This window comes from Ischnura elegans, chromosome 4 (assembly GCF_921293095.1).
Source record: "Ischnura elegans chromosome 4, ioIscEleg1.1, whole genome shotgun sequence".
Classification (NCBI taxonomy): Eukaryota; Metazoa; Arthropoda; class Insecta; order Odonata; family Coenagrionidae; genus Ischnura; species Ischnura elegans.
The window spans coordinates 43,205,383-43,225,772 of NC_060249.1; the positions used below are offsets into that span (position 1 = coordinate 43,205,383).

The 20,390-nt window shown below is 39.0% G+C and overlaps 1 protein-coding gene across 1 annotated transcript in view; it reads right to left on the reverse strand.

The window, feature by feature from the left end:
• LOC124157371 (retinol dehydrogenase 14-like) overlaps positions 1-19,846 on the reverse strand; it is a 32,214-nt gene extending 12,368 nt beyond the window's left edge. The window contains exon 1 of the mRNA XM_046532040.1: positions 19,750-19,846. The gene's annotated coding sequence lies outside the window, so the exon portion shown is untranslated. The remainder of the gene's footprint in view (positions 1-19,749) is intronic.
• Between the last annotated feature and the right edge of the window lie 544 nt (positions 19,847-20,390).

A 20,390-nucleotide genomic window follows, 5' to 3' on the forward strand; every position in this document is an offset into this window, starting at 1 on the left:
AGTTGCGATGATGTTGTGGCTGGGACCTCGCTTAGCTCACCAGTTGACCGCGAATCCTTACTATGGTGTCGAGTAGCTTCCACGATTGGAGTCGTTTCTGTGTCAGCGGTCTGGAGTTTGTTCTTAAGCGATATTCAATTCTGGATCGAGGCGGTCGCCATTCTCTTCCACCAATAAAGGAGATTTTACTAGTCAGTACTAATGCCCGAGTCAGGGGCGGACCAAGTCAGTGAAGGAGTTACTTCTGGAGTGTGGAGCAATGAGGGATACTCATGTGTAATGATGGAAAATCGATTTCGATTAAAATCGGTAATCGAGTTTTATATGCCAAAGATCGAGGAAATCGAGATCGAGCCTTCATCTTCGAGTTACGATCATAACTCGATTTTTCGACTTCGGTCGTGACCACTACTCAGCAGCGCGACCACTTCTCAGTAGATTTCGATTTTTGTGGAAAAGTCGAGATTTTCAATTCGATTAAAAATCGATTTCTCGGAAATCTATTTTGACCGATATTTTTCCATCACTACTAATGTGAGGTTATGTTAAGTTTTTATCCGACCGTTTCGGGGATTATTGAATTGTGGAACTTTACCCTATTTTTAATGATTTGTACGACCTTGAATTCAGAGCAAATTACCTACGTAATTTATCTACTCAGATGTCAATGCAAAGGATTTTGCGAAGGTAGGGTGAAATGGACGGAGAGGAAAAGGAACGACGAAGTGCTGGATATGGTCGGCGAGGAGAGGCAGCTTTTAGATGAGATACGCAGGAGACAGAAGGTATGGATGGAGTTAGTGCTTAGTGGTGAGGGAATGCTGAAAATGGTGCTGGAGGGTAGAATATTAGGGAAACGAGGGAGGGGAAGGAAAAGAATAGGATTTTTAGATAGATTGAAAGAGAGTAGGCCTTACAGTGAATTAAAGAAGGCAGTGCTGGAAGGAAAGGGAGGCTCCCAGATCGCTTCTCGAATACTCCATGGAAACCTACCTTAATCGGTAGAATACTATAATAATAATATTCCCATTTTGCTCCTCCACGCAGCCTTCATGCGATCGCTTTATTTTACGTCAAATCATGGAAGATGCTTTTCGGTCATTGCCCTTTGTTATTGACGCAGTCGAGCGATCATCTTTCAGTGTTAAGTGCAAGGGGTTATATCATTCGTGCGGCTTGTGAACTGCAACCGTTTCTGATAAGAATGTCGTTTTTCCTCTGCTAAGCGGCGCGTTGATCTGATGGTCTAAATAGCCTCCTCTGGAGAAACCGGAATCATTCCGTATGTCAACAGGAGGGTTGTTTATTGGGGTTGGAGGGATAATTACTTTTTCTTGGGATGGAACTTGAACGAAATTTGGGGACTGCCTCCCCTCAAAATTTGTTTATACTCATTACGCATTCTTGAAATTCGCTCACATGGTTCGATCATATATAACCGATACATCACTTAACATTTTCGTTTACATAATGATTGTAGTCATATCGAATATTTTTTACGACTGAAAGTGCCGTAGTTGAAATGAATTCTTCTTCATAGGCGTTTCTTTCCGATATCCACCTGAAGTTTCCCAAAATTTTTAAACTTCGTGGCTTTGATGGCATGTATTAATATTATCTTATACTTGAAAAGAATCATATCCGAGGCCCATCATTCCTCAACGTTTCAGCGCAGGGAAAATTTAATTCCGTGTCGTTCATACCTTCTTACGTCCTGATTGTTTTTAACATAAATGTACAGTTCACTCAGGCTTGAGCTGAGTCCATCGGAGAAAGCTGTAGCCCCTTCAGGATGCGTCCTCATCACAAGTGTATATCATATCTGTCCTGCGCATATCAGCGACTAAAATCATTACAGTTGGAGTCGAGTAGGTATTGCTGCTGGATTTAGGTTGCTTTAGTTCAAATGGAAAGAGGGTGGTGGCTTAACTCCCATGTAGGTGTCGGTGTTACTGTACTTAGTGATTTTATGAACTAAACAAGTTTAGGTTATGTTTCAAGTAAAAAAAGTTGCCGACATTAATTCTTCCGGAGTTCCCCCCAAAGAAAACTTATATTCAGGATATCCTACTGATTGTGAGTTAAATCAGTTATTATTCAGTTATAGCTCAGAAATGTAATCGCACCATAGATTTTGAAAAATCACGACTCGTTATTATTGCAATAAATTCGTTATTTTGTTAAGCATATCGATTGTACTGGGGACAATGAAGATTTTACGCTGTATTACCGATACATAAAATTTTCCTTTAATAATAATGGAGGTGATTCGATAAATATTTATTCTGTCTTTTAATGTCTACAATTATGGAAAATTTCTGACGATTCCCAATTTCAAAACAGATGAAGCAAGATATTTTGGTATGGGCTATTAGGCCAATATTGCCGGTTGGACTGGTTGATCCGGCTATACTGGGCGCTTCGAGATTATATCCTTTGATTTTCACCCTCTTTTGACATCGAAAAACATATTATTCTTACTTCAATCTCCCAATGTTAGCGTGACGAATAATTCCTAAAATTTTGCCTTAAAATCGAATTGAAATAATAAAAATTTGTTAAACTTCAAAAATGCAGTGTTCAATGATACTGAAGGCTGAGGCGTCCTTTCAATCAAGGAATACTTTTCAGTATAAGTTGTCCATGTGAAATATTTGAACGCACTTGCTAGAGAACTTAGGCGAACTGTAAGTGGCGGTTGAGGTAGGAAAGAATTGAGGTTATTTAGAAATGTTATGGGTAAGTTATTGTAAATTTTGTGCACATTGTAAACGTATACATCGCGATATAATCGACGTTTTTCGTACTTTAGTATTTCCTAATGTATTCTAGAGTTTTTTTTAACCTTTAATTGGGGATGCGTTTCGTTCTGCGCCATTAGGAGAGTTTTGAATTTCTGTCATCCATTTTGGTGTATCAGTTTTGTAGAAGATACACTTAACTCCGATGTTCACTTTTAGTGGCGGTGAAAGTGGGCCTTGAATCGTGTGAATAGTCAATAAGCTGCCAAAGTGCTTGCGGCAAGGGCTGTGAGGGCAATAACCAAGGGGACTGCATAGAGGAGGCCCAATTTCATTCCATAGAAGAATGATATCTGTTGCCACTTAGGTCGCATTTTAATCGGCTTTCAAAAATATCCGCGGCGCGGTGGTGAGTGAAATGCGATCCACTTTTTTCCAATATTTTGCAATGTGGTCTTTCCATTAGCGAGTAATAGCATGAAAGAGTTATGAATTTGATAAATCACATCATTATGAATGTAAATTTCGGTTGAATTCCCTTATAATACCTTATTTCCCCGTGAAACTCGGATCAATTTGTCCGTCAGCGACGTGAGTGGCGACTTCTCTTAACCTATTTAAATGCGCGGTGGTTGACAACGCATTTAGATGCCGACTTGAGGATCCTTTTCGTAATATTTGTGACAACAACGATAGAATAATTGTAGGTGCACGAGTTATATAGTTTTGGTATACAGATTTTTGCATCATGGTACTTATAAAATGAGATATTTCATTTCTGGATCATTTTCTTCCAATCCTCACTTATAGTCATTGTCATTTAATTTGTCCTTCCATAAGTTTTCCGTTAAAATATAGTAACTACACTCAAGTGCTTAATATATGCACAATATGGGGTTCCAGGTTTAATTTACTGACCCTCTAAAAGCTTGTAAACTAAATTTCAAGACTTAATACTACGCTTCCTTTTCACGCAGTCATTAGTAAATCAGACACCCGGCTCTGTGGCGTATTTCTATCGCGCAGTCACCATTATTCAGCTTTACTTGCGTCCCCTCTCGCCGCAAATCGCGTACCGTGTTATTTAGGTTTTCCCGACGGTCTACTTCTCAGGAACTGACACGAATCTTCATCTCATCGGCCGTATGATGATCGACGTTGCCCTCCGTGCAATCGATGCCACTTAAATCGGCTGAGTGTGCGAAATATTTTGTCCGATTTTAGGTGGCTATTACGACAAAGTCAGATTCTCGTTTTCGAATGGCATCTCGTACTTTCGCAACTCGTTAATCCCTGCGATTTACTCGTTGAAGTAATAAAGGTCAACCGAAAGGCAACTGTTAAGAATGAGTAGTGATGATTAAATCTCAAGCGCGCCCTTCCGTTGTCTTCTAGTAAGTGGAAGTGTTTTGATGAAAGAAGGGCAATGTTTTCGCTATCGCTAAGCGAAATATTGAATTGTTTCACTCGAGGGACAGGCAAATGTTTAACCGAAGCTATCATAATTTTTCCAATTTCTCTAATATCTTATGTGTAATTCTTGAATTTAGTACCGTGATATTTAGGTTTTCCCGATGGTTTACTTATCAGGAACTGACATGAATTTTCATATCATCGGCCAAATGCTACTTAAATCGGTTGAATGTGCAAAATTAATTACATTAATGAATTTTACGTAATGCCTCGCAGGCATTTGTTGACGTGATAGGGAAATAATGTGAGAGATACGGTACGAATATCAATAATAAGGAAACTTAAGTCATGTGTGGTTTTCGGAGCTTCCCGAGCGAATAAAGCGAAGTTTGATATTGGGTATTTGGTCACAAACTTAAACAGGTTGGACAATTAATTTTTTGGGGTTTATCTGGTGCAGGAGCAAGTACCGGGAGTTTTAAAATAATTAGCGAGGCTTTATAATATTTATTATTATAATACTTATTTATAATATTTATCATACTAAACTTTCTGCTATAAATGATAGTACATCAAATGAAAGAGAAACTCAAAACGTTTTGTTTGTCGGCACCAGCCGCATTTATGCTCACAAGTTTAGCTTAGTAAATATTTTATAGCGTTAAAATACTTTCAAGTCGCTAAAAAAACCGCTACCTCCCATTCACTCTGAAACACCCGGTATATGTGGGTGGGATTAGCGTCGGCAGAGTAGACGTTTCTGACCAGAGCGAAGGAGTATGAGAAAACAGTTAATAGGTTGGAGATATGAGTCTGAAGAATGATTAAGAAGGCGAGATGGCCTAAGAGGATATGGAGTGAGGAAGCACTCGACAAGGTGGGCGTGGAAACGTAAGTTATGAATTCAACCTTGATGAGCCCCAGGTTCAACTACCGGGTAAGGCCTCTGGTCACCCGTGAACAAAAAGCCTCCACATGCGAATTTACTAGTGCAATGGCAAATGCTGTCCTCTGAAAACGTGGGTATAAGCAAATTATCATATTTTGCAAGTAAAAACTTGAATGCGCTTATACTGGGTACGCATTGCATACAAGGAATTGCTTTAGTATCCGGTGGGAAAACTGAGAAATGTTCCTGCAACATTGAGCTAAAAACATGTTTAGTCATCGGTTTCAAATTGGCGTCAGTATATTCAGGCCAATGGGATCGATTGTCAGACTTCTCATCTGTATGTCCTCGGTGATTTAAAGTATTTAGTTTACTCTTTTCAATGGGAACCCCAATGATTTTCTTCCGGTGCGGTGGCACGAAAGTAATTAGCAAAAAATAGGCCAATTTCATAACCTTATTTGTAATTGCTATAGCATAGTGGAGCCCAGGAAGTAATCATATGAACCTACTGTCTATTTTAACGAAATCTTGTGTAGTACAATAATGAATACAGATTTTCTTTACTTAATTTTAATAAATTTATTTAGCAATCTTGCGGGGCAATATTTACCAAGTTAGTTATGCGCTCATGAATATTGATTCATAACTTGCAGAATTCACTTGTGATTATTTTTTCAGAAAAATTAAATGTCAGTAACGAATCCCGTGATCAAACTGGCGTCCTTACTGACTTATCTTATTAATTGTATTCGGTAACAATTCTCATCGGAAACTTGAACACGACCTCTAGTAACCCCGGTTGATCAAAACAATGCCTTTTCCTTCCTGCAGGATACGTTTCTTTCGCAATTGAATTCTAGTCATTTGTAGAGCGGAAGAGCAAAACTGCTTATTCATACATGAGTACAAGACATTTCAGCATTTCCACGCGTGTTCATGTTTCAGAGCTGACTACCTTCAGATTGACTCACACCTCACAGAGCCGCTACAATTTGAAGTGGCCTGCGTGAATATTTCACTATTTTACCTACGTCGCATCACGTGATTTAGTTGTTTTCACGTGACCTAAATCGATGATCAATTTATCTGTCTTGCAACATGGTAGCATGGGATATTATACAGAGGGATGAAGGAATGGGGTTTACAAGCGGTGTGAGGATTTTAGACCAGCAAATCATGCTCCACGTCATTTCAGGGTTTGCAAGAGTGTGCAAAAGATATCATGAATAACAATCTTCCCGAATGATTTTGGGAAGAGATTTTAATGCATGTAATTTAAATTGCACGTTGTCCTTATAATGGGTACGTTGAACTGGTGACGAAGTGAGAGTTATTTTCGGTCTGTATAACAATCGGGGCAATACATTTGCATGGGATGTATATCACTCTAAAGCTTAAGGAGAGGACTGTGGGATTTAGTCTCAAGAATCACCTGAATGTGCTTCGAGGAAAAGTTCAGCTAACGTCTCGTTGCCATATCGATTAAATGCTGTGCCATTTATGTCACTCATTATTTTTTTAGTTTCGATTGTAGCATGGAGAAGATAATATTCAAGTAAATTAGCCTGATGAAACATAGATTGTAGGTAGTTGGTTCTTGAAAAATACGCGTTGACTTCACGTTTCTACATCGTAAGATGTATTTTTCGGACTATAAAAAGCAATTTATCATTATCATTAGTCTTCATTTCTAAGATTTTTTTGACATAGTTCTCCATTCCTCTCTCCTATTAGCTATTCTTTTCATTGTGATCTATTTCTTCTCTTTTTACATCCTTTATAAACTGTTCTATATAACTCATTCGGGGCCGTTCCTTGCCCTTCTTCCTTTCCACCTGTCCTGCCACGATTGTTTTAATCAGACCATCATGTCTCATAATGTGACTTACTAAGTTGTCCCGTCTTCTCCTTAAGGTTTTTAGAAGAATTATCTTTTCTTCCACTCTCCTTAGCACTTCCACATTACTTACCCGGTAGATCCAATTCGTGTTCATCATTTTTCGATGTTCAGAAAAATTGGCAATAAAGGTAAACAGTGATAAACCTCGTCCAACGACATGATTTAAACCGGAAACCTCGGAATGGAAAGCCAATATTCAAGCATTCCAGTCCCCTCTGAAGCCGATCGAATCCGATCCATTATAATTTAACGAAAGCATTCAAATGCCTGGGCGACGATCCTTGGTGATGGTGAAGCAGGCATCAATGGGTTTTCCTAAGCGGTTTCATAAATTTACCTGACCGCATTTAGCTATTGAGAATTCATTTAATATTTAATACAATAATTCTTAAGTGTATTAGCAGTGGTTTTGTTACTTATATTTCTTTTTCATATGAAGACCTACTCATAATGCATGAAAAAAGAACGAAATGCTGGACTTGGGACGAAGCCTCGGAATTTTGCGATGGTTGATGGTTTAATAATAAATTTTTGCTCAAACCTAAAAGAGTCATTTTCGTACGAGATAGCCGATTTTCTCAGCTCTATTCGCAGTTCTAAGGAAATCATACCGCAACACTACAGAATTCCTTTATGCAAATGCGGGAAAATATCTCTTCCGTTCCTTTCTCCGTAACCTTGGGGTTAAGTATGCATCTCCGTTGGTTGAGCAAGCGCAAAGATCCAAGTGTTTTCATTAATATATGTCTGAATTCGAATTCCGTAAATATATTATTGGTTCTATCTGTGGTAATGCATTCATTTGACTGAGAAAGCTCTTTCCTTTCCAAATTTTACAGCCGTTCATTTTACTTCGTAACATGTTTTTGCAGGGGCGCAGCTAGGAATTAAGGCTGGGGGGGGGGGGTTTAGGTGCAACTAATACCGGGGTGTGTGGGGGTATGGAATACCCACCAGGATATGCGGTAGGTGCGAGATTAATAAATTGCGGAATTTTAAGATAAACGGTTCGAAATGGTGAGTTTTACGGCTTTCTGAGGGATATTTTATTGATTCTTACACTTTTCTATTAGTATTATCAATCAAATTAAGTAAAATGGATTAAACTTAAAATTTTCTCTGAGCTCTGGGGGGGGGGTTAACCCCCAAAATCCGCCCTCGCTGCGCCACTGTGTGTTTGAGCAAATACCTGAGAACAGTGGGTATCGTTCAATTGGCAATTCGAATGTCAGGAATGGCGACCCACGGGACTGTGTACGGCTGAGTTATAAACGGATACCGCACAGAATTTATATTTTTTTGGCTCTCACAAAGTTTTCCAGGAATGGCAGCCCTCTTTACTGCCATTTTCGATCTCGGAACTTCATAATATTCTATAGTGTTTATTTTGAATTTATATTTTCTCTTATTGTTAGATCGATCGGCCGTGGTTCTTTGGTGAACCGTTGAGTCACTATTGAATATTTTCGTTCCCTTTTTTGACGTGATTTATAGATTTCTTCATATAGTCTTCCTCTATAGTTATAACTTGGGTTATTTCTCAGCAATATTTCCATTTAATTTTAGTCTTAGGCTCTTAAATTGCATTATTCGGTGAGCATGCGAGCTCTTAGAGCAGTTGAGCGATGTGGTTTAGTTTGAGACAAGCCCTTACGTTTCTCCTTTCCTCTTCACGCGCAGGGATGATGGAGCCAACAAGCCAATTATTCAGGGAATTATTAAATTATTCAGGGAATTATTATAAAATTATTCAGGGCTCATTGAGTGGGTGTCCAATCCAGGTTTTCCTCCTCTCGCGAAATTCCCTCGGTCCAAGCATATCCGGACCTCCCCTAATATAATGCGGGACCTCTTCATTTAAGGCTTCGAGGTTTTCTGGATGGATGATGTGCGTAACATCTTTTCGGGTTGTCAACAGGATGAACGATTCCATCTCCCGCTTCGGAAACGTTGGAGATGGATCCATTCACCCTGTTGACAAAAAAGGTAGCTGAAAAAATAGGCTGATTGCCAATGTTAGTGTATTATAATTATGTGGTGAAAAAACTGATGGTGAGACTAGGTGATGAAGTTGAGAGGATAAAAGAGTATATAGTCCAATTCTCCGTTTGTTTTTATTGCTCTCTAAGGCTACTCGCTGGCATTTTATTAGCTAAGATTTTTGTCACAGTCTTACTGTAGGTATTGGTCCTTTCTTATGGATGATAAAAAATGTTTGGTGTGGTGTTTAGAGTGTTGGCTTCCGACGCCATGGGATCGGGTTCAAATCCCGGCGGTGGCAGAGAATTTTCAGAGACTGCCCTATCCGTGCTTGAATGTTCTGTGGAGGACAGTAGGGTAGTTTCCTTCATCAAAGAAAACGAAAGGCATTGATTGCGATTCGTTACCCACCATTACTGTATTCATAATATACAAATTATTTCGTTTTGGAAATACCGGTTTAGACGAATGGCAATGGTCCATTTTTATCCTCATTTGAAAACGGCCAGATTGGCGCCCACGCGATGCCACTCCACGTGACGTCACAGGGACCTAGTTTCTATACGAGCAGATAGGAGTTTTATATCGTCTGAGATTACCAATGCATGCATGAGGCGCAGAGCTCAGGGAAACTTGTCTTAATAATCACCTATTAAAACTGGCTAAGGTCGGAAAGTTTTCTTCGTTTGATAAGGTATTAATAATCCTTATTTAAGCCAAGCGCTACCAGCTAGCAGGGTACTCAGCTACCCGCTAGCAGCCTGCGTCGTATCAGCGCTCAAGCCTCCATCAAGGTCACCTCACAGGGCGGCAGCGGGAACGAGAAATACGTCACACGGAGAGATTTCCCGGCATTCATACTTACCCGTCGCGTTTTCGCGCGCTTGAAAATTTTCACCTTTCATTTAGAAATATAGATATCGTCATTTAAAAAACTAAATGCGTGAAATACGTACTCCATGAGTAATTATCTTTCGATTAAGTCAATAAAAAAATAATAGGAAACCACCCTGTTCTAGCGCAACACTCCGTGCGTTGGATGGGACCATTCGGCATGATCCCCTCGGCGCCTTTCACTAAGAGCAGGCTAATGCCGACTCCGGGTTCCTCTTCATTCTTCCCTCCATACCCTTCCCTCATTCAAATGACCTCAGCTTTTGGTCGCCTCCTCCAAATACCAATGACAAAAAACATCTCTTGAAATTCAACTAGCGGGACAGATCCTCAATAGTATCAAGGGGTTTACTATTCCCCTTATTATTTAGTCACTTACAATTAGTGTAGTGTCACTCCCTGATATTGCGTAGCAACTCAAGGGGCAGAGTGCAATGGAAGCCATGAATCCGCTCTCAAGAACGTCGGCGTATTTGGTTTCTAAGAACAGTATTTCACTTCCTCTTGTTCTCTGTCTTCACATTTCCGTCACCGTATTGTGGCCATCGTTCGTCAACCCGGGGAACTCCTCGCTGAAGAAGCACGGCTCTCCGTGAACGAGGAGGTATTTCAACATTGGTATTCCGGAAAAAAAATGGTAGCTAAATATCGTCCCAAGGTGTGATTCTTATAATTTTCGTCGAAGTTTATGGCTACGAGTTCTTACTTTTTAATACGTACTTTACTGGCTATTTGAGATATGCAAAGCCGGTATGCTCGAATGCAGTGTATATGTAATTACCAGAAATTAATTAAAAGTTTAATACAGGTATTATAATAATTCTACCTTTCCCATGGATATTATAACAATAAAAAGCTGTCGGTTGATCTTCTAAGGTTTTGTAGCGGGTAAAGGTTAACCTGACCCAGGTTTTGACCCAGAGAGGGATTTCTTGCGTTATCCGCCAGGGAAATCTTAAAATTTCTGATACTATTTTGATTTACAATCTGTGCAAAGCTGGATAAAACAGAAATGCCATTTTTTTTATTCTTAAAATTAATTTCTGTGAGATTTGAGAAGTATTCTATGGTTTTTCTTCTAAAAACTCCAGCTTCACGACTCGTTTTCTTCTCCCAATGCTAGTGGAAACTCTACCTACTTACAGGTGAAGTAACGGTGTCGCTCAGAAGACGAGGAATTGCACACGGATCTGAGAAATGCAGTTGGTGACTCTTAAGATTTTTTTCGAGGTCATGATGCTAATAATTTTAGATTGGTTGATTGAGACCTCCTCGAAATAATGTCCATAGCTGTCGTCAGCTGTTTCATGGAAACATATGTCCTTATACCTCCTACCAAATTATATTCTAAGCGATTCTTGGTGGATTTAAGAGTATAAATAAATTTTAAAGACATAAATTTGCTGGTGATCATTATAATAAGACCATGTGCTCTGCTACGACTGAAATTTATGTTTGGTGCCTTAGTAAGTCTTCAGTAACTTTCTTACAAATGGCAAGCTTAAAATGGCACATATCCTTCTGGATTTCAGAAGAAAATATTTGGTGATTTATGGTTACTATTCTGCTATGTGTTTAGTATAGACTGGCGTAGAATATATGAGCGCACATAATTTTCATACTACTTGTTCATATATCAAGTCATACCAATTGGTGTTAGCTGCCTACTCTTTCATGCATAGGTCATATGAACGATCATATTTTCCGTGGACTTTATCTTACTGCTGCTGAACCTCAGGACATTTTTATGTCAATTTTTAGTTTCAATAAGAAAAATGGAAGATTTGACCTTCACATTCGAGATGTCATTAGTCTAAAAACCATAGTCAAGCGTTATTGGCGAAATGCTTGAAATATTGAGATACGGCGCTCCATGATTCAAAGTAACATTCGAAGTTTGGTTAGGTTTTTATCAAGTAAAAAATAGATAATAATTTTCTCTAGCTATCGTTAGGACTTTAAACTTCTTTTGTCGTTTTCTTGATGCTGCCTTTTTTTCTTAAGACTTCCCTCCACAGTCTGTCATTCTCTTCGTGTTCTTGATATGCCCTAGAACCATCGTCAAAATTAAGCCTCGAAATTTGCTAATCACGAAAATAGCGAAACTTTTGACGTTAGTACCTCGTGAATATCGATTAAAGCCATTCGGAAACCTGAGATACGTCGACGTTGAAACGTCATGGTGGAGTAAAGTTCGAGAATTCGTCTCAAGGGGACTACTTGGAGGTGGCCCCAGTCTGTGCCGTGGAACCTTGATTTATGTTGCCAATTCAGGCGCATTTTAATCGGCTTTCAAAAATATCCGCAGCGCGGCGATGGGTGCACAGTGATCCATTTATTCTCATTTTTTGCAAATTATTAAATAAATATAAATATTAAATTTGCAAATATTTACAAAGCGTCGAAAAGCTAAGAATTTAATAGATCAAAACACCGCGAATATTAATTTTGATTAATGGCCCTGATTATAGCTTATTAATCCGTCGAAATCGGATCGCTATGTAAAATCCTCTATCGTAGTATTCATGTTCTGCCTTTTCCTTATTGAATGAAGTCCTTTCAGAATAAATAACTCAAACCATTATGAAATGATGATTCCTCCTTGAATGATACAAACAAATTGGACACCCGAGAAAGGGCTGCGAGCTTTGCACCCCATTAAAATACTAGGGAAATCATCCAGCTTAGAAGCTTTACTTTCTTCAATGTACGTAGATCCTCGAAATGATTCATACCTTTTTATTTCTTACTTCTAATCCAATTACATAAGCTACGCTTCATCCGGATCGCTTGACCTGAAACTCTGATTTCTCTTTCAACAATTTGGAAGAAGAAATTTTTCATGGCTCATATAATTCGGATGAAATTGCGACATGGAAGATGAATTGCATGGATCCTAATCTACAGTTCGATACAATCAATTGTCCGCATTTTTCCGTTTAAAATGTATCTTAGTCAGCCATATTTGAACTGTCATATAATTAGGCTCAACTGATCCCGTGCGCGGTGTGTAGCGACCAACATTCCATTACTTTGAGTATACGCCCCTCGTCTATTCTTGCCAGGAGCAGAATTTGAAATTCTCGCTTCATCGTTCGTCATCGACGACTTCTCGTGGAAAAAAAAGAATGGTTTCCCGAGTTGGCTTCTAAATCCTTCACGGTCGAGATCCGAATCTTTGCCCATCCCAAACGCTCCTTCCTTTCCACTTGTGTCTTCGCTTCGTCCTCACCCTCCTCAGCGTCTCTTCTCCGCCGGTCGAGGACGGAGTCCCCGCAATGGTGCGAGCTGCTCGTGCGCGATCAACCAAGCAGTTTACGGTCAAGGAGTCGACGGAGTAATAACCTCCGGGATAGGCATCCGTTCAAGAGGTGCTGGAATGATGAACTCGGCTAGGGAGACAGGTGTTCGCACTGGCGGAAGAAAGTGTGGGCAACATAAGAAAACACCGATCGCACTTAAAGAATTTTCCGAGGACATCGCATTTTTGTGGAATTAAGCCCTATGATGTTCCTGAACATATCTTTCGTTGTTATTGCACGTCAATCAATGGGGATAATATAACGGCTATTTGAGATCATTTTCATTTTTTCATGTGGTAATTGGAAGGTAAGCAGTTATGGTATTCATATCGAAGAGAATCTTTATCATTATACATGTTTTACTTGGGTATTAAAATTTTATATACAGTTTGACTTAAAGTAAGCTCTTATATCTATGATTTTTTCTATTACTGGCTTATTGCTGAGCTTTATGAGCTCTAATGTTTTAATATTTTAGTTGTTTTATTATGCAGGGAAATCCTTCGCTTAGTGTTCGTTAAAATTTTATCCCTCAGCTGGTCCCTCAATTATGAGAGTAATTCTTTATGCGGCGGTGATTCTCCGCCTAGTGGAATATTAACCGTAATCGTTATACGCTTTATTCTAGAATATTCTTTCCCAGAAGCTTTCGCGGTAAAGAGTGTTATTTAAAGTAAAATATATTTATGAGGAATGATTATATATAGCTCATTGTCGTGGAGATAATGAGAGCAAATCAAATATAGTACTAATCGACTCGTCTTAGATGTCAATCAATCCATAGTCTAATGTATCATATGGCCAACTAAGCTGACAGATAATTCTTTGAGAACTTTATCTCCGACTTTGTGCACGGAATAGATTCAGAGGCGGTGTGAGTTCCAAAGAATATATCTTAAAAAGGATCCCGTTCTATAGCCATTGAGTTTATTAGCTTTTACCACTACCCCAAATCGTTTAATTTCAAATGCAATTCTCCTTGATCGATTTTCTTGGCCAGACGCTTACGGCACACTTGACGGCATATACAGATTGGATTGAAATTCATCAATTCTTTTCATTTGCTATCTTGTGAGGTCAAGTCGTTTGTAGAACATAAGTCAGTTCCAAATTTAACGGTTTTTACCCAAATCGTCTATTTGAATGAGTGGATTTATAATTCATGTAAATAAAATGGTCCGGTATTGATAATTTGTGGTAAACTTCGAAAACTCAATTTTCATAGGTCCAGTGATTATTGTTGTACCCATCTGACTGAAAGCACCATGGTAATAAATTTGATATCACAATTTCGGATTGCGTTATTTTATTATTGATTTTAAGGGGAAAAGGTGCCTAATGGTCTAAAACAGTTCAATTATCCAGCGAAATTGGAGACCAGTCCATTGATACTGACTTTACGCAATCGAAAGATGAGAAGATTTTTTGCTGTACCCAAATTCGTTATCTAATTTTATTTATGCTATGAAATTGTATTCCCAGGAAACGAAAAGAATAGCAATTTTGTTTTACTTTGAGGGTACGGTCACAAAGCTTTTATCAACGAAAGGGCGTATAAGAAAATAGCGTAAATATCAGGGGAGTACTAGGAAACCAGTGATTGGCCGCCTTCTCACGAAACGAAGAAAATAAAGAAAAAATTGAGTCCTGTAGTCGGATTTTTGTAAATGATTTGGCCGCGAATAAATAGAGAATAATTCAATATGACCGCGGCATGTATGTACAACGCCTTATATAAAATTATTATTCATTTTATTCATGTGTCAACAGCAGCAGAGCAATTTAAATTGTTTTGTTGGCGACAGCAGCGAAGTCAAGAGTGGAATCATTCGAAATGTGGAGCTACCGAAGAATGTTGAAGACAAAATCGATCGCCCGTGTAAGTAACTAGGAAGTGCTAAGAAGAGTGGTAGAAAAAATAAGTCTTCTAAAACCCTCAAGGAGAAGACGGAACTACTATTAGGATCGTTGACTAATGATGATGATGATGATGATTTAAATTTAAAATATCATGGAATGTATTACTTTAAAATGTGTTAACATGACCCTTAAAAGAGAAGAAATCCGTCTCTTTGAAAAGGCAAGCGGATAGGATTGCGGGATGTACAGCTGCGTCAAACCAATCTTAGGATTATTGACCTATTATGATGATGATTTAAATTTAAAATGTTATGGGGCTTATTTGTTTTAAATGTGTTAACATTACCGTACATTGACATCGTACCCTCACCCCTACTATTAACCATCAATCATATAATCTATTGCTTTGCAGAGTATGCGCGAGCGGTAGAGAGAGGCGGACAGGAAAGACCGATTTACTGAATTCGATATATATCCCTCGAGTGTCCTGACAGGCGCGATCGCCTCTCATCACCGATTTCACCCTCTGCATTGGGGCCAAACCAATGTTTAGGGTTGCTAATGGTGGTCCCCTCACGGGCGAATATGACGAAGAGGACCCTCCCCCTTCCCCCGAAATTGGATCTGTATACGTAACCCGTAGGTGCAGTTGAAATCAGTGTGCGTCTGCCTTAATAAGGGGACTAAGCGAATGCTTTGTCAAATAGGTTGACTCTCCTTGATTTAACGTAGTCATGACTGACGATTTATGGTGGCTATATTCTTCTCATCGGATGATGCTCGTGATTGTGGTGTTCCGTGGTGAATTAATCGCAGTGACGTAATGTTGTCGTGAGGGTGGTGGCTTTTAGATTTATGGTGTCGGATGCGCTTGGTCATCTTCTCTTATTGGTCAAAGTCTCGTTTTTTCTCCGTTTCACCATGGTGCATTATTGGAATGAAAGGTTGTTAGAGGCATAGGAGGACCTACGGTAATTATTACTTCATCTTTACTAAAATATCATTTTTTTGGAGTATTTTTTTTTCGTTTGGTACATGCATGAAATTATACTTAGAATCTTTTCGATGGTAAGTGAAATAGCGATGAGTACACAGTGCTGTAGTATAAATATCAATGTGATGATGGCCGAAGAAAGAAGTTGGAAAAGGATGGGTTATTCTCGTGAAGGCAGAGGAACCAGTATATGTGGGGAATTAATGACTGAATTGACTGACAATACAAACTCTCCTAAAGATTTTAAATGAGAATGGTGGTTGAAGACCACCCGCAACATTTTAATCGAATAACCTTTTAACCACTCGCGAAATTATAGGTTTCAATAGATAATACTAATGTTGCAGATTTAATAGATCGTTCCATATCTGCTGTCATGGCTTCTGACGTGAGTCAGTTCTCCAGAAACTGCGATGCGAGCGGGCAGCAAGGATAAGCTGCCACGTGAATTGTTTTTATAACTAGAAACTATGTTACTTTATGGATAATGGTGATATACTCCTTATATCTTGTTAAATTTGTTAAATATACACTATTATATCTGTGTACTCTTGTCAGATTAGTGAGTTGGTGTGGATTATTATCTTAGCGGGATAATCTTTGAACTATGAATATGAACTATGTCAATTAGCCCCTGAGTGTTTTTAATTATGCTTAACTTATTTGCTTTCCGGTATAATTTCCATATTTTCTCCCAGCATCTACCATGAATACTAATGATTCCCGAACACAAACTCATTAAAACTGAAATCACCAATTGTATAGCTCATGCAGCTGAACAATTTGTGATTTCAGTTCTGAAATGGTAGCTTTTTGTAATCCAATTCGTGAGTCCCTTAGTTGAAAGACAAAACTTCTGACTTCATTCAGTCGAAATCCATCATAACAGCAGTGAAAGTTAAAAATTTGATTTAAATTAAACTTAAAGTAAGGTCTCCTGAAATAGACTGTAATATGTAGAAACCAAGGTCAGTTAATTAATTAGTTTTGGAGTGAAATCTTGCCAAGTCTAATTTTAATTCCTGTCCCTTTATAGATATGTGAATACGTTGCGAGAAATACGCCTACGAGGAATTTGCCTTCGCCTCGTATGTTTCATGTTCTGTACTTCCAAGGATGTGAAATCTATAATTTTCCACCTAATTCGTTACTCCCTCCCCTCCTTTCGCTGCTTCCACCCGACAAATCCCTACGGGACTTCTGCTAACTCATCTCCCATTAGCTTTTGCGAAGGCAGTTCTAGGATTACGGGGAAAAGATCTAATGATGGGGGGGAGACTGGATGAGGGAGGGAGTGGGGAAATCCTGATGGCCAACTCTGTCTGAGAGAATCGGACAATTTTAGAAAGGCGTGACTTGGCTGCAAAACATGTTTTTCTCTATAATTATCCGTGTATTTTATCCACTTGAAAGTCCTTCGGGGATAGGTTTTGATTGGTCTTTCGTTCCTTGCTTTGACGAATTAGAAATGTAAACATGCACAGCGTTACAGCCACCTACTTTGAGGGATCCCCCTCGCCCTCATTGCCAGCGGGAAGTTTCTTCTCATTCCACTTCCTCCACTGCACTACTAGCGTAATTTATGTCCCACCGCAGGGAAGTCAACAAGGGGGATGGAGCCACCCCCACCCTCCCAAACCGAAGTTTAACTGCCCTCCACTTAGAGCAATAGTTGTACTTCCTATCCATCTGCTATTAATATAATTTCTTCCACAAACGTATCATATATAAAGTATCATAATGTGTTCTTACTTATTACTTACATTATAATTACTTACTATTTATTACCTTACATAGATCACCCCCACCCTCAATGATATTATAAATATCCACTACGCTATCACACCTAAGGGTTTAATGTTATATCTGGAGTTATTTTTTTCTCCTGGGTATTCAAAACGCTCTTTGAGTACTTTGAGGGAATAAGGGGGGTTTCAAAGGCACCGATTCGTCAGTTGGAAGTTAAGCTTAACTCTAGACCAGTTACATCCTGTCGTATTGATTAGGTCGAGAAGAGGCTGCGTTTGTCTCCAACCTCCTTAATTCTTCCCCTCAATCTTTTCTTTACCTCCCCACCCCTATATCTTCGATGACGCAAAAACAATATCGGTCGCCTTTCCATTGAACAAAACATACCTGAACGTGAGAACAAGGGACGTATCCAATATGACCGCGGATTCGACATAATTGTCCCTCGGAAATTTTCAATGAATCCTATCTCAAAAATTTATAAGTTAGCCGAGACGTAAAGCCCACTTATAGTCCTAGGCTTTCTCAAACCAAATCCATACTGAGAATATTTTCGATGAAAGAAATATATATGCATGGCGATTCATGAAGGAAATAAAATAATTTAAATAGGTTTTCTTGTTTACTTGGGCAACTATCCTCGGGTAGGAGAGGATGTATTAAGCCTGTCAAGGGCTAGGCAAGCAGTTAGGTCTAAAGAATAGCGAAGATTTTACTCTTCCCTTGACGCAGGTAAACCCATTCTCCGCTTCATGACGAAGGTTGCCCAAGTCAACCGACCTCGCAGATTCCCTCGTGAATCCCTTTCATCAAGAATATTCACTGAATCCAATCACCAGCTCACCTGAATTCATCCCTACTAAATTATTAGATAAACCGCATACTTTAAGAGGACGCTTGACGCCCTCTCGACCGATCGTACCTATTTTGTTTTATTTTGTGACAAATTACACGTTTAAAACCCATGCTTTCACTTGTAAATTTTATAGGGAACACAGAGTTAACCCCTACAAATATTTGCAAAATATTAAATATTGAAATCTGTGAAATTATTGGGAAAAAATTATAAAATTTGGAATACATACGAATGTTGACATATCGACCCCTCCTTCTCACAAAACAGTACCTCAAAAATTATTCCCTTCGGGCGTATATTGAATTTCTAGCCCAGAAAGTCGTATGTTTAAAATTTGAGCCTTATAATCGTACCAGAAATTTCGTGTATAAAATCCTAAGCAGAATACCAGTCCACAGAGCTAAAATGTCAAAATTTGTGGCTTTAGGGGCAACTTAAAGTAGAAGTCCACATCATCGGAAAACCCTTTTCACCGCATAGACCCAAAAATATTAGATTTTTTTGGGGTTATGGAAGGTAAATTTTTAACCCAAGCTCTCCCATTTTTGGCGGTAATCCGGATTTTTTTGAGCTTTTCACGAAGAAGAATGAAATATCATTTGCGAAATTTATCTTCTGCAAACTATAAGAAATATCATTCTATATTATCATTTATCTTGAAACTTTCAAAATGATAGATTCAAATCAATGTTTTGCGAGTTCAGTTCGTGGAATGGTGCCATGATGGATTCAGAAACAAACTTCGTTAAAAAATAAACTGTGACGTATTCCATCGGTACGTTATTTTTGAAATACTAGTCGGAATAAAATACTGTAGTGTCATAATAGATTCAAAAATAAACTTTGTTTAACAATAAACTGTACTATATTCTACACAGTATTTATTAAGTACTGTGTAGAATTAAATACTGTGGTGTCATTATAGATTCAAATATAAAATTTGTTAATGATCAAACAATGGCATATTCCAAACAGTATTTCTGCATTACTGTATGGATTATAACAAAATTTGTTTATGAATCTATCATGATAGTATCAGTTTTAATAGTGGAATACGTATTGATACAAGATCGGTTGAGCGGGAGTATTGAGTCCACTTCAGCAAGACCCCAAGATCATCATCACAGCGGGGAGTATGCGGAATGTTATGAGATAAATGTATTCTTACCTTGGATGCTCGGGAGACGCTGCCGTGTTGGAGCCGCGTGTCGGACTGAGCTCACCCAAGGAGAAAGCTTTGAGCCGCAGCCTTGGTTGTGTGTTGGAGTTGGCTTTGTTCATCCTTCCCCAAACCCGCGATGCCCTCCGCGCATTCGAATCTCCCTCTCCCTCCACCGCTTCTCCTCGCTGGCGAACTTTCTCCTCTCTGCCTCAACGTGGAAAACACGTAGAAATCTCAGCAGGCAGAATCATTTTTTCGTCTCTCTTGTTTTTCCCCGCATCTCACGCTGGAAGGCGGGAGCTCACATCCTTGGGAGTTGATAGTGGATAGTAGTGCATATTAAGGTCATTGTCACGGTCGTCTCGTCATCTCTTTCCGCTGGGTTGGCTAGGTGAATGCACCCGTTTGAAGGCGGAGATGCCTCCGGCATCCAGTGATCGTTGCCCAGTGGGAGAATTTTCTCTGAATTATCCGTCTCCTCGGTGCTTGTCCCTGTTCACTTCAGGGTATTTCCTTTTCAAGGGAGAACAATGTCATATGTTTTTAATGAGTATATGCGCAATTTAAGCATTGTATCTCCTGATTTCGCTAAAAATTCTTTACATGTACTCTATTTTATCGCTGAGGGAGGATGAAATTGCATGGTA